Source organism: Heteronotia binoei, chromosome 3, assembly GCF_032191835.1.
Source record: "Heteronotia binoei isolate CCM8104 ecotype False Entrance Well chromosome 3, APGP_CSIRO_Hbin_v1, whole genome shotgun sequence".
Lineage (NCBI taxonomy): Eukaryota > Metazoa > Chordata > Lepidosauria > Squamata > Gekkonidae > Heteronotia > Heteronotia binoei.
The window spans coordinates 162,381,764-162,395,215 of record NC_083225.1 but is presented as its reverse complement, the minus strand read 5'-3'; the positions used below and the strand labels follow the sequence as shown (position 1 = coordinate 162,395,215).

General features: G+C 42.7%; 1 protein-coding gene and 1 pseudogene across 3 annotated transcripts in view; both read right to left on the bottom strand.

Annotated features, from left to right (window-relative positions):
• Positions 1-13,452, bottom strand: part of ATP8A2 (ATPase phospholipid transporting 8A2) — a 499,041-nt gene that overhangs the window by 159,666 nt on the left and 325,923 nt on the right. The window lies entirely within an intron of this gene.
• LOC132569182 (U1 spliceosomal RNA) lies at positions 1,980-2,123 on the bottom strand (annotated as a pseudogene).

Sequence of the window (13,452 nt, the reverse complement as noted above, 5' to 3'; positions counted from 1 at the left end):
GGCTTGTTGCTGGCTATTTATTTTAACAGGTGGCAGATATATATACGGGGATATTTCTGGTGGTGGTGGAAACTGCTGTCAAGTCCTCATCAAAGACTTCTTAGTAAGACTGAGAGTCATGGAGTAAAAGGACAAGTCCTCTTGTGGATTAAAAACTGGCTAATTAATAGGAAACAGGGAGTATAAATGGGCAATCTTCGCAGTGGAAGACGTAAGCAGTAGGGTGCTGCAGGGCTCAGTACTGGGTCCCATGCTCTTTAACGTGTTCATAAATGATTTGGAGTTGATAGGAAGCAGTGAAGTGGCTAAGTTTGCAGATGACACTAAATTGTTCAGGGTGGTAAGAACCAGAGAGGATTGTGAGGAACTCCAAAGAGATCTGTTGAGGCTGGGTGAGTGGGCGTCAATGTGGCAGATGAGGTTCAATGTGGACAAGTGCGAAGTAATGCAGATTGGGGCCAAAAATCCCAGCTACAAATACAGGTTGATGGGGTGTGAACTGGCAGAGACTGACCAAGAGAGAGATCTTGGGGTCGTTGTAGGTAACTCACTGAAAATGTCAATACAGTGTGTGATTGCAATAAAAATGGCCAACACCATTGCTGGGAATTATTAGGAAGGGAATTGAAAACAAATCAGCCAGTATCATAGTGCCCCTGTATAAATCGATGGTGCGTTCTCATTTGGAATACTGTGTACAATTCTGGTCATCACACCTCAAAAAGGATATTATAGCTTTGGAAAAAGTCCAGAAAATGCCAACTAGAATGATTAAAGGTTTGAAACACTTTCCCTATGAAGAAAGGTTAAAACACTTGGGGCTCTTTAGCTTGGAGAAATGTTGACTGTGGGGTGACTACAGAGGTTTACAAGATTATGCATGGGATGGAGAAAGTAGAGAAAGAAGTACTTTTCTCCCTTTCTCACAGTACAAGAACTCGTGGGCATTCAATGAAATTGCTGAGCAGTAGGGTTAGAAGGAAGTACTTCTTCACCCAAAGGGTGATTAACATGTGGAATTCACTGCCACAGGAGGTGGTGGTGGCTACAAGCATAGCCACCTTCAAGAGGGGCTTGGATAAAAATATGGAGCAGAGGTCTATCAGTGGCTATTAGCCACAGCATATTATTGGAACTGTCTGAGGCAGTGATGCTCTGTATTCTTGGTGCTTGGGGGGGCAAAGTGGAAGGGTTTCTAGCCCCACTTGTGAACCTCCTTGCTTTTTTGGCCACTATGTGACACAGAGTGTTGGACTGGATGGGGCATTGGCCTGATCCAACATGGTTTCTCTTATGTTCTTACCTGTAACTGTGGTTCATCGAGTGGCCTTCTGTATGCGTGCCTGCAGAGAAGCCATGATAACGAACCTCTTCTTACTAGAGACTCAAGAAAGTCCAAGCTTGACACTTTCGGAGAAAGGTGGGGAAGCTTTGTGGATTAATAATTGTACTGTATTTTGGTTATTCTTACTATGGTTGACAGGCTATAGGTGTGAATGAATTTTATTTATTTATTTAGGCAATTTATATTCTACTCTTTCCCAAAATGGGCTCAGGGCAGATCACAACATTCTAAAAACAGTATAGAACAACAGTTAAAAGCCAAATCAATGTGATCAATGCAATTTGATAGATCATAATAAGTTATAAACAAATAGTGGCTCAGTTGGGCAAATGTTATATAAACTGAGAGTCTAAAACAGCAGATAGAGTAAAATTCATATTACAGCAGAGATGGTACCATAGCATAGGGCCAGCCGAAGGAATAGGACGCCCGCTGCCTCAGCCAAAGGCCTGGTGGAATAGCTCCATTTTGTAGGCCCTATGGAAAGGTAACAATTCAGTAAGGGCCCGGATCTCTAAAGGGAGCTGATTCCACCAGGCTGGGGCCAAGGCCAAAAAGGCCTGGCCCTGGTTGAGGCAAGCAGAATGTCCTTCAGACCAGGGATGGTCAGCAGATGTTGTGTGCCAGATTGTAGTGATTTCACTACCACAAATTATGAAGTTGAGTTTCCCGCATTTGGGGAAATTGCAGGGGTCAGCACACCCAGAGTGCAATGGATGAGCCTCACCGTGGGAAAACCTCCTTTGTGATCAAGGAGTCTCCCCTGCCAGGTAGGAAAGGAGTCAAAGGGCTTGTACTGGTTTCCAAATAGCCACAGAAGGTATTTTTTTAAATGTATGGATGTTCAAAACTGCTGTGCGTGTAGCACTAAGTAAGGAAAGTTGTTAAAAGTTGTAGTTTTGGCTAGCTTTGTACATAAAAATCCTCCAAGAGTCCCTCCTCTGAATTTAAACACAGAGATCAGATCGATAAACTCGTTATGCTGAAGGACACACTAAATCTGTATCAGTTTATTCTAAGTACTTAGAATTTAAACTGATTTAATCCCACTGACTTTCAGGGGGGTAAACGTTCCAGTGGGGCAGAAGCATCTTTAAAAAATTAAAAAGTGCACAAGCTCAGCAGCATTGTTGACTAGACAGTAAGGCTCCCACAAGCACCTGGAGCTCTGCTGGCTGCTTTTGTCTTTACTGATCATCATGGGAATGACTGAAAGAAAAGGAAAGTTTTACATCATGGTCTGAAGAGGCATGGTGGTAGCTTATCCTGGTCTCCTCTGGGGGAAGCTGCTAGGCTACTCATATGCAGGCCCTTCTGACTCACTTGAAGTTCTCACTAGTCCTGGAGTTTGCCAACTCTAATCTGGAATCTGCTGCGGTAGCTTTTGGAATAATAGCTTTAAGAGTCCCAGCACTGACAACATAAAACACTTGATGTACATGAGGTTACTATGTGCCAAACCAGCTGAATGTAACCCCCCTTCCATAAAGTTCATGTTTCTAGTAAGCAGTCCAAGAGTCTAATTTATAAGCCAGTTTGGTGTAGTGGTTAAGTGTACGGACTCTTATCTGGGAGAACCGGGTTTGATTCCCCACTCCTCCACTTGCACCTGCTAGCATGGCCTTGGGTCAGCCATAGCTCTGGCAGAGGTTGTCCTTGAAAGGGCAGCTCCTGTGAGAGCCCTCTCCAGCCCCACCCACCTCACAGGGTGTCTGTTGTGGGGGAGGAAGGTAAAGGAGATTGTGAGCCGCTCTGAGACTCTTCGGAGTGGAGGGCGGGATATAAATCCAATATCTTCTTCTGAGAATGTTTTGCTATAATATGCAAAGGCCTGCAGTAGGACTGCCAAGCCCCAGGTCCGGGCAGGAGTTCCCCTGCCCGGGAGGTTCCCAACCCACTGGCCCAATGTGGGGGAACCTCCCCCAATGTTGCTGGCGCAATGACATCACCCGGAAGTGATGTCATCAAAATGACAGCACCTGTGCAGGGCTGCTCTTGACATTTTTAGGAAACCTCTACTGGAAGCTGGGGACTTGGCAACCCTAGCCTGCAGAGGTGTCAAACATACAGCCCATGGGCTGTTTCCAGACCCTGCAGGGCTCAGATCTGGCTGATGAGCAACTTCCCTCTCCTGCTTCCTTTTCCAGGGCTGCTGCTGCAGCCACACCATAGCTTGATTCCCCCCAGCTCTCTCAGCAGCTCTTTGCTTCCTCTTTCCTGCCACTTGCCTTCCTCCACCCCCCCCTCTCTCTCTCAGAGAGAGAGAGAGAGAGAGAGAGAGAGAGCTCTATGGCTGCTTCCTGCAGAGAGATACAAAGATAAGCCCCCCCACACACACACACAGACAGGTTCTGCTTCCTTCTCTGGAGCTGCTTGGTCTCTTTTGGGAAGGAAGGGGAAGGAAAGGGGGGGAGCAAAGTTGGAGTCCCATGGCAGCTTTAAAACCAACAATATTGTTTTCCAGCTGTTGTGTGCAAGTACACTTCTTCAGAGGGAGGGAGGGTGGATGGATGGATGGATTCTTCTGACAAGTACAATTTACATTGAGGAAGTTATTTTACCTTATTCTGAAAATTATTCTGAAATTATTTTACCTTATTTTTTTAATTGGATTTCTCTCTATCTGGATTTTATTTTCTTTCAAAAAGACCCTGATTAGGCTTTAGAATACTTGGATTAGTCCTCACATCTTGGAGAGTGGAGTGATTTCAGATGCCAAATGACAATAGCGCACACTGATAATGAGCCAGGAAAACTAGCTTTCAGTTCAGTCCTGGAGGATGCATTATCTTCTTGAGCTTCATTATCAATTTCAATTCAGCAGTCTCTCTTTCTAATCTCCCTTTGAAATTCTTTTGTAAGAGCACTGCTTCTCTTAGATCAGCAACTGAATGTTGTGGTTTCTAATGTCAGACTTATGTCAATTTATCCTTTGCATCTTCCTGGACTGAATCCTCCTGGATGGATTTGAGACCTAGGTTTCCTTTCTCATTACCAACACTGGTATCTCCATGCCTACTACCCCCTGCAAATCACACCTAATCCAATCAAGCCTGCTACTGTCATTCATCTGCTATTCCCATTCAGCATCTCAGATCACCTTCATGAAGCTGATATCTCTGGTACCTCACGTTACATTTTATAGCATACATGGTCCAGCCCAACAAAGTGACATTTATGTTAGATCCAGCCCTCGTAACAAATGAGTTTGACACCTCTGAACAGGTCACAGGGTGCCTACTCATGACTAGTCCAGGAACCAAAGAGTCTGCCAACATGCTTGAAGATCATTGAAGTGTAGTTTAGAAGTCAGAGGTTTTAATCCTCACTTTGCCTTGGGAGCCTGTTGGCTGAACCTTGGGCCAGTTACATGCTGTTCGCTTAATCTACTTCACAGGGTTGTGAAGGTAAAATGGAGGAGAGGCAAACAATGTAAGCTGGTTTGGGTCCCCAGTGGGGAGAAATATAGGGCATAAACAAATAAATGTTTGCAATATAGCAAGTATAACTTGCATGGCACCACTGAAAGCCATTCATTTGAACTCTGCTAGTGAAATTTATGCTAGATACTCTGGGGTCTAGAAAATGGCTTTTGATGCAAGGTCACTACAGTGCTTTGAACTATTTTTAAAGTGGTTTGAACTATTTTTAAAAAATCCTCTGATGAGTTCCTCAGCTTGCACTATAACCCACTTTTGAGGTTTCCCCAAATTTCAAGGCACCATATGACAGAGAACTGTCCAAAGCTCCACTCTGGGCATGAGGGAGCCACCACACCAGTTTTTCTGGGTTTCAGCCTGAAGGTAGCAAAAAGATGGTCTATTATGAGATAGGAGCCAGAATGAAATGAATTTGATGTTCACAAAGAGGGAGAGAAAGTAGGACCATTTAGTGAGTATACAGCAGAACACATAGGAAAGATATGCTAACTCTCAGCCCGTTAGGGGAGTGCGGGATATAAATCTGATAAAATAAAATAAATAAATATCCAGCACCTTATTTCCCCTTACTTTTCTTGGCTCAGATATGGTATTAGAGGAAGCAGCAGAAACTGGCCAGTGTTCCCTCTAAGCCGAGTTAACATGAGCTAGCTCACAGATTTTTAGCCTCCAGATCATACATTTTTGTCTTAGCTCAGGAAGGATGACCCCAGAGCACAATAATTCATGCAGTAGCTCACAACATTAATGCTAGTAGCTAACAACTTTAATGCCAATAGCTCGTGGAAAGCTCATGGAGAGCCAGTTTGGTGTAGTGGTTAAGTGTGCGGACTCTTATCTGGGAGAACCGGGTTTGATTCCCCACTCCTCCACTTGCACCTGCTGAGATGGCCTTGGGTCAGCCATAGCTCTGGCAGAGGTTGTCCTTGAAAGGGCAGCTGCTGTGAGAGCCCTCTCCAGCCCCACCCACCTCACAGGGTGTCTGTTGTGGGGGAGGAAGGTAAAGGAGATTGTGAGCCGCTCTGAGACTCTTCGGAGTGGAGGGCGGGATAGAAATCCAATATCTTCTTCTTCTTCTTCTCACAAGGTAGAATTTTTGCTCACAAGACTCTGCAGCTTAGAGGGAACATTGAAACTGGCTAAAGCAATCTATTGTGAAAGAATGAGTTTGGGAGGATAGATTTGGAGTCTTGTTCTTGTGTGCTCTTTTTACTGCTAAACTGAGGCACACACATACCCACTGCCACACGGGCAAATGAATGATGGTCTCTTATCATATCAGGTTTTGGTCCTCAGTCTATGAGAACAGAAATAATATACTGATGGAGAGTCAAAAAGTCAAATCATCATTCTAGATTAAATAAAGCCGGAACTCTTCCTAGAAGTTAAAATAACCAAACTGAAATTACTGTATTTTGGCCACATTATTAGAAGACAAGAGTCACTGGAAAAGACAATAATGCTAGGGAAACTTCAAGGGGACAGGAAAAGGGGAAGACCCAACAGGAGATGGATGGACTCAACCAAGAAAGCCACAGTCCTCAGTTTGCAAGACTCCTAGTGATAACACATTTTGGAAGATATTAACTCATAGGGCCACCGTAAGTTGAAAAATGGCACTTAACACACATGCATGCACATACACATAGGAAGAGAAGTCACAATGGGTGCTGCAGACTATGTGGTCTTCCACCTAGCATTATAATTTGTGTGTCAGATGCATACTTTATAAGCCTTGGCCCTTCCTTATGCCACATCACACATTTTCCTGTCTATGTATACATTCATCTTGCACCTCATTTTTTTTTAAAAGCTGGATATAGTTTTAATAGTTGCAAAGCTCTTACAGGAACTGTGAAGAAGCTGTCTTAGTGATGCTACAAATACTAGGCAATTAGTGTTTGTGAATGGAAAACTCTCAGTGCAAACTTGCAGAACCTTGTTATTGTTTTTAAGAGCATGACAGCAGCATGAGAAAGATACATTTGTACTGAATGCAGTGACAGCACATCCAGAACAGACCCCGTTCACCTAGAAGTGCTTTGTTTCTCTTCACCCTTACGTGATCTTGTAGCTTCTTTCCAAAGAATGTCTTCCCACTACTCTTTCTCTCTAATATTTGCTGCTGCCTCTGTGTTCCTCAGGAATATAAAATGTCTTTCGCTATTAATAGCTGGATGTATGTTAATGAGAATCTGCAGTATCTGTTCAGCTGAAGTTTGCAATCATTCCAGACTCTGATTCTATGATACGGTGTTCACCACAGTATAATTGACCAGCGTCTCACATGAAGAGAAGGCTAGGCTTTCATGTGGTTTGAAACAATCTGCTCGCCCTTTCAAAAACCAAGGCGCATTTGTATTGACATTTTAAAGCCATGAATTATATATATATCTTACAGGCAAGCTCTGTGCTGATGAAGGAAAGGATTATAGTTTAGGCAGAAATTCAAGGGTTTGTTTCTTTTTTCTTTTTTAAAAAGTCTGGATGTGTTACACCATGTTGTGTGTCTTATTATCCAGGCTTTGTATTTGGTTTCTGATTTTTTTTTTTAGGATAGTGGTTTAGTTTTGGGCAACATCCCAAATGTGGATTAGCTAGATTTCTAATAAAAAAGGCATCAAACTCCAACACACAGCAGCTATTAGAAAAGAAGTCCCCTATTATTAAAAACGGAGTGCCACAGGAGTCTGTGGTATGGGGCTTATAGAAATGACATGCACATGTATTATGGGGGAGCTACTGGTATGGATCTCATAATGCTCTAATTGCATATGCTGTTCTCTAAACTCTTTGCAGATATGCATGGGTTTTCACAAAAATGAAAGGCAATCATATCCCTAAAGTCTACAAGGAAGGGGATGGATAATAACTGCCACCTCTTAAAGTCATATGGTTCTATGTCTTCCCCAGAGAAGAGATATCCCCTGTGCTGACTGGAACAAGCATTGGGTATTTTTATGGTGGCTTTTCTGTGCCACTGGGACCAATGTCTTGACTTCTTATTGTCTGCAGGCACAAGAGCACCCCCCCCGCCCGAAGACTATGATTACTCAGAAGGTTTCAGGCTGGCAAATGGAGAGTATTAGGGAGTCCAGATATAAACATATGTCATGCTGGAACAGGCTGAAATAGATTTCCTAATATCCTGCTTCAAGTAGAATTCAAATAATCAAATAAAAGAATGACACATTTCAAAAGCATACTTTGCCTGCACATTTTTGGTTCTATGGAAAATGTTTAATCTTTCATCAAGTTTCTCAGGTCACACAAGAAAAAAAAAGTAGAGAGAGAATATTAAATTTCTCTTATGGTTTAATCTCATTTTTGATGCTTTAATACACTGAAGAAGAAACAAAATCCAGTATGTGTACATTACACATGTTTGCTAAATAACTTTAAATATAATGATCTTTCTGTTATTCTAGGTGGGAGAAGTCATAGGTCAGTGGTAGAACTTTTTCTTTCCATATAGAAAGTCCCAAGTTCAATACTGATGTCTCCAGTGAAAAGGATCAGGGTAGAAGGTTATTTTGTTTATTTGTTTTATTTAAGCCATTTTAATGCCACCTTTCATCACAACCTAGTGTCCCCAAGAGAGTGAACAATCTAAAAATTAAAAATAGCTTTAAGATACACACAATTAAAAGCAAAAACTAAACAAAAAAATTAACCACATAAATGTGAAGCAGGGTTAGTCAGGGAATGGCAAGCAGAACAAGAAGTCTTCATCCACTGGTGAAAGACAGCGATGGAAGGAGAGAGATGAATCTCCCTGGGGAATTCCATAGGGGTTAGTGACACTACTAAGATAGCCTCTTCTTGAATTGCTACCTCTCTAGCTTTAGATGACAGGGGCACCTGAAGCAGGGCCTTTGAAAATGACCACAGATGTCAGGTAGACGGTCCTCGAGCAATACTTCCTCTAAGCTGTGGAGTCCTGTGAGCAAAAATTCTACTTTGTGAGCTACTGGCATTAAAGTTGTAAGCAGTGATTTGGCTACTGCATAAATCAGTTTGCTTTGGGCCCATCCTTCCTGAGCTAAGACAAAAATGTGTGAGCTGGAAGCTAAAAAACTGTAAGCTAGCTCAGACTAACACAGCTTAGAGGAAACACTGCCCTTGAGGTATGCTGTCCCCAAGTTGTATAGAGCTTTAAAAGTCAATACCAGCATCTTGAATTGAGCCCAGAAGCAAACTAGGAGTCCATGGAACAAGGCAGTGTAAGTGGAACAAGGTTATGTAAAAAAGCATCTGTCTGACACACTGAAGAGCTCTGTCAGTTAGAGAAAACAATACAGACCATGATAGACCAGTGGTCTGACAGCATAAAGCAACTTCATGCTAATGTGTCCAAAAGGAGATCATAAACAGAAAATAAGTCTTGGATAATCAATAAGTCTTTGGTGGGTTGGCTAAAACACAGCTGGCTGAAACTGGCTGGGTGGGGTGGGGTGACAGAGGGTTGGGGTACCAACTCCTAGCTCTTAGCTGGTGCTGACGGTCAAGAGCCTGGGTGTGCTTCTGGAAGCCTCATTATTGATGGAGGCCCAGATCACAAATATTGCCAGACTGGCATTTTTTCAACTGCAGCAGGTCAGATGACTGGCCCCATTCCTGTCTCACCCTGATGTAACCACAGTAATCCACACAATGGTCACCTCCAGGCTAGACTACTATAACTCACTCTACAGAGGGCTACCCTTGAGATTGACTTGGAAATTGCACTGGTCCAGAATGCAGTGTCATGGGTTTTTACTGAAACCCCATGGACAGCACACATTCAACACATTCTCCAGCTGCATTGGCTCCAGGTTGAATATCAGATCAGGCTCAAGGTTTTGATATTAACCCTCAAGGTTCTAAACAGTCTGGGAAGTTAAGCAGGGTCTCCCTGGTTAGTACTTGGATGTGAGACCAAGAAAGTTCAGCATTACTATGACCATAGTAATCTATCTCTGTCATTAGCTTTGAAACCCTATGGGGTTGCCATAAGTTGCTTGCAACTTGATGGCACATTCCACCACCATGGAACTGTATTTGTTTTCACAGCGATGCTAGATAGCAAATAATTAAACTATACTTGTCCATTACAAGTAGCAAGTGGCAACCAAAAGAGGGCCTAATCCACCAGTGTTAGGCCTATCTTGCTTAAAGGTGGCTATCATGAAGACTGGGACCACTCCCATAGCTGCTGGATAATAGAGTTGACAGCCAAATATTCTCATCTTCCCCTATGGGTGCCAACATTCAGGTAGCTGGAAATCTCTTTGCATTATAATTGATCTCCAGGCAATAGAGATCTGTTCACCTGGAGAAAATGACTGCTTTGGAAGGTGGATTCTATGGCATTGTACCCCACTGAAGTCCCTCCCCTCCCCACACTCTACAGGCTCCATCCCCCAAATCTCCAGGTATTTTCCAACCCAGAGCTGGTAACCCTGTCTTTCCCCCAGCACTATCTTGGCTCTCTACTTGACTACCACTCCGGTGAATGGCAGGTGAGTCCTGGAGTGAATGCTCAGCATAAAATCATAGAACTGGAAGGGACCTCCAAGGTCAGCTAGTCCAATCCCCTGCACAATGAAGAAGTTTACAAATACCTCCCTCCAACCCCAGTTACCTCTGCTCCACACGCAGAAGATGGCAAAAAAAAAAAAAATCTTAGCACTGATCCAGTGTTTCCTCTAAGCTGAGTTAGTGTGAGATAGCTCAGTTTTTTAGCCTCCGGTTCACACGTTTTTGTCTTAGCTCGGGAAGGATGGCCCCAGAGCAAACTAATTTATGAAATAGCTGAATTGACTGCTTACAACTTTAATACCAGTAGCGTACAAAGTAGATTTTTTGATCACAGGACTCTACAGCTTAGATGGAGCATTAGATTCAACCCTTCCTGGCCTCCCTTTTATGATCTGCCTACGTCCACAGGATGATAATTGCTATCAGATGGCCATCTAGCCTCTGTTTGAAAACCTTCAAAGAAGGAAAGCCCACCACCTCCTGAGAAAGCCTATTCCACTGAGGAACCGCTCTAACTGCCAGGAAGTTCTTCCTAATGTTTAGTTGAACGTTCGTTGGTACTCATTGGTACTGGTCTGACCTTCTGGAACAACAGAAAACAATTCTGCACCATCCTCTATATCAGAAGTCCCCAACCACCGGTCCACAGACTGGTACTGGTCTGTGGCCTGATAGCAACTGGGCTGCACCGCCCCCTTTGCCCACCTGGGTCCCAGACGGGCGAAAGAGGTGGTATGGCCTCACTCCAAAACTGCCTCTTCTAGCAGGACATGTTCCAGCTTGTCTATATACTGCCTAAATTGTGGTGCCCAAAACTGGACACAATACTCTAGGTGAGGTCTAACCAGAACAGACTAAAGTGATACCATCACTTCATGTAATCTGGACATTATAACTTCTGTTGATCTAGCCCAAAATTGCATTTGCCTTTTTAGCTACCATATTACACTGCTGACTCATGTTCACTACTAAGACCCCTAGATCCTTTTCACACAAACTATTGCCAAGACACGTCTCCTTCATTTGCTAATGCTGCCTTTGATTTTTTCCCACCTAAATGCAGAACTTTACAGTTATCCCCTGTTGAATTTTAATGAATTTTTATTGGTATCAGCCCAGTTTTCCAGACTGTTAAGATCATCCTGTATCCTGTCTCTATCTTCTACCATATCTGCTACCCTTCCCAATTTAGTATCATTTGCAAATTTAATAAGTATTCCCTCTATTCCTTCATCCAAATCATTACTGAACAAAAAAGGTCCCAGGACAGATCCTTGAGGCACTCCACTTGTCACTCCTCTCCAAGAGGATGAGGAACCATTCATAAGCACTTTGGGTAAGATCTGACTACCAGTTGCAGATCCACCTAACAGTAATAGGATCCAAACCACATTTTACCAATGTAAAGTAGTCAAGCAGGGAGCATGGGCCTCTACTGTCCTCCTTCCAGCTGTCCTTTCCACCTACTGCTTCAGAAATGCATGCAAGCTTTTCTCCTACCAACACCTATGCCACTATGACATTTATTTCCCTTCTGTGCTCCTCTTTACCTTCTCCACCTGAAAAACATTCCAATGCATTTCTGGGAAAATACTTTTATTTTTTTTTCTCTGTACATCCTGGCAAAAGCTAAAAGGGTCTTGCAGCCCAAGCAATTCTTTTGCCAAAATACACAGAACACTGTAAGCATATGAAATAATTCCACCAGTCAAATATTCAGCAATGTAATTTTGGCTATTAAAAAAATTATGTTTATTTGAACGTTTTTTGGAAAACCATTAGATTTCTTTCCACATATGAAATGTAAAAATCTCTATCAGCTTGAAACCTGTGTTTGTGGTGTGTTTTGAGTAGGTAGAAATCTGAAGATGTGCTACCTTAACCAATGCAAGTTTATTTGGATGCTGAGTGGGGCTTAGAGAGGAGATGCGTGAAAGCGAAAGCAGCAGTTCTGTGGCTCCTCCACTTTCCCCTTATTTTTTGCTGTAAAAAGCTAATGCATGGCTTATTATCATGGGCTGCTTCTTATGTAGTGGGGAAACACTGGGTTACAACTAAGTTGCATCATGTGTTTTGTTTGAACTGTTCCTGGAGGAGAGAGGAAGAGGAGATATAGAGCTGCTGGGTTTGGTGGTACCCTTGTGATTCTCCCTTGAACACATGAAGCTTTCTTAAACTGAATCAGACCATTGGTCGATCATAGTCAGTACTGTCTACTCAGACAGGGAGTGGCTCTCCACAGTTTCATATTACCTACTACCTGATCTTTTACACTGGAAATGCTAAGGATTGAACCTGGAACCTTCTGCATGCCAAGGAGATGCTCTACCACTAAGCCACAGCTTCTCCTACCCTTACAGCCTAAATTCCGGAGATGGAAAAAGTGTGAGGCAAAGCCAGGAGCTTGATCAATACAGTTAATTAATAGCCAGAAGTTTGATCAATACAATTAACAATTAATTAATTTGCAATACAATGGCTGAAAACTTTAGCTTATGTTTTGGAGTGTCTGCAGGCCTAGGGATGAGGATAGGCATTATATCTGCTGAAACTCATGGGGAGCACCTAGCCCTTTGTATTGAGTGCCATTGTGCTGTGAATGTGTTGGGAGGTTACGGTATGTGCTCCATCTGATTTTTCTGCTGCTCACTGATTATTGCACCACAATTGGATTTATACATCTCCTGAGAAAGAATCTCATCTGAAATGGCTCTTTTACTGTACAAAGTATGGTTGGGAAATATACAAGAGATTATTCTTTACTTGGTGGATTATAGACTTGAGATCCTGCTGGGACATTGTTTATGAATTCTACTTCACTTGTTTATGAACTCTACCTATCAGTTTCTGCCTGCAATTGAAAAGTATATGAAAGATTAGTCTTTACCTGTTGACAAATACAAGACAATGTTCTTTATTTAGTGGACTGAACATTGTAGTTCCTGCTGGAACATTATTTATGAACTCCACCTAACTTGTCTATGAAGTCTACCTGTCAGTTTCTGCCTGCAATTGGAAAAGTATATGAAATATTGGTCTTTTCTTAATTTTTTTTCATGAATTGCATATTGCAGTTCCTGATCAAACACTGTTCAGAAACAATGGCCTAGCAGAAGCCCACGGGCAACCAAAGCCCTTGGAATTGCT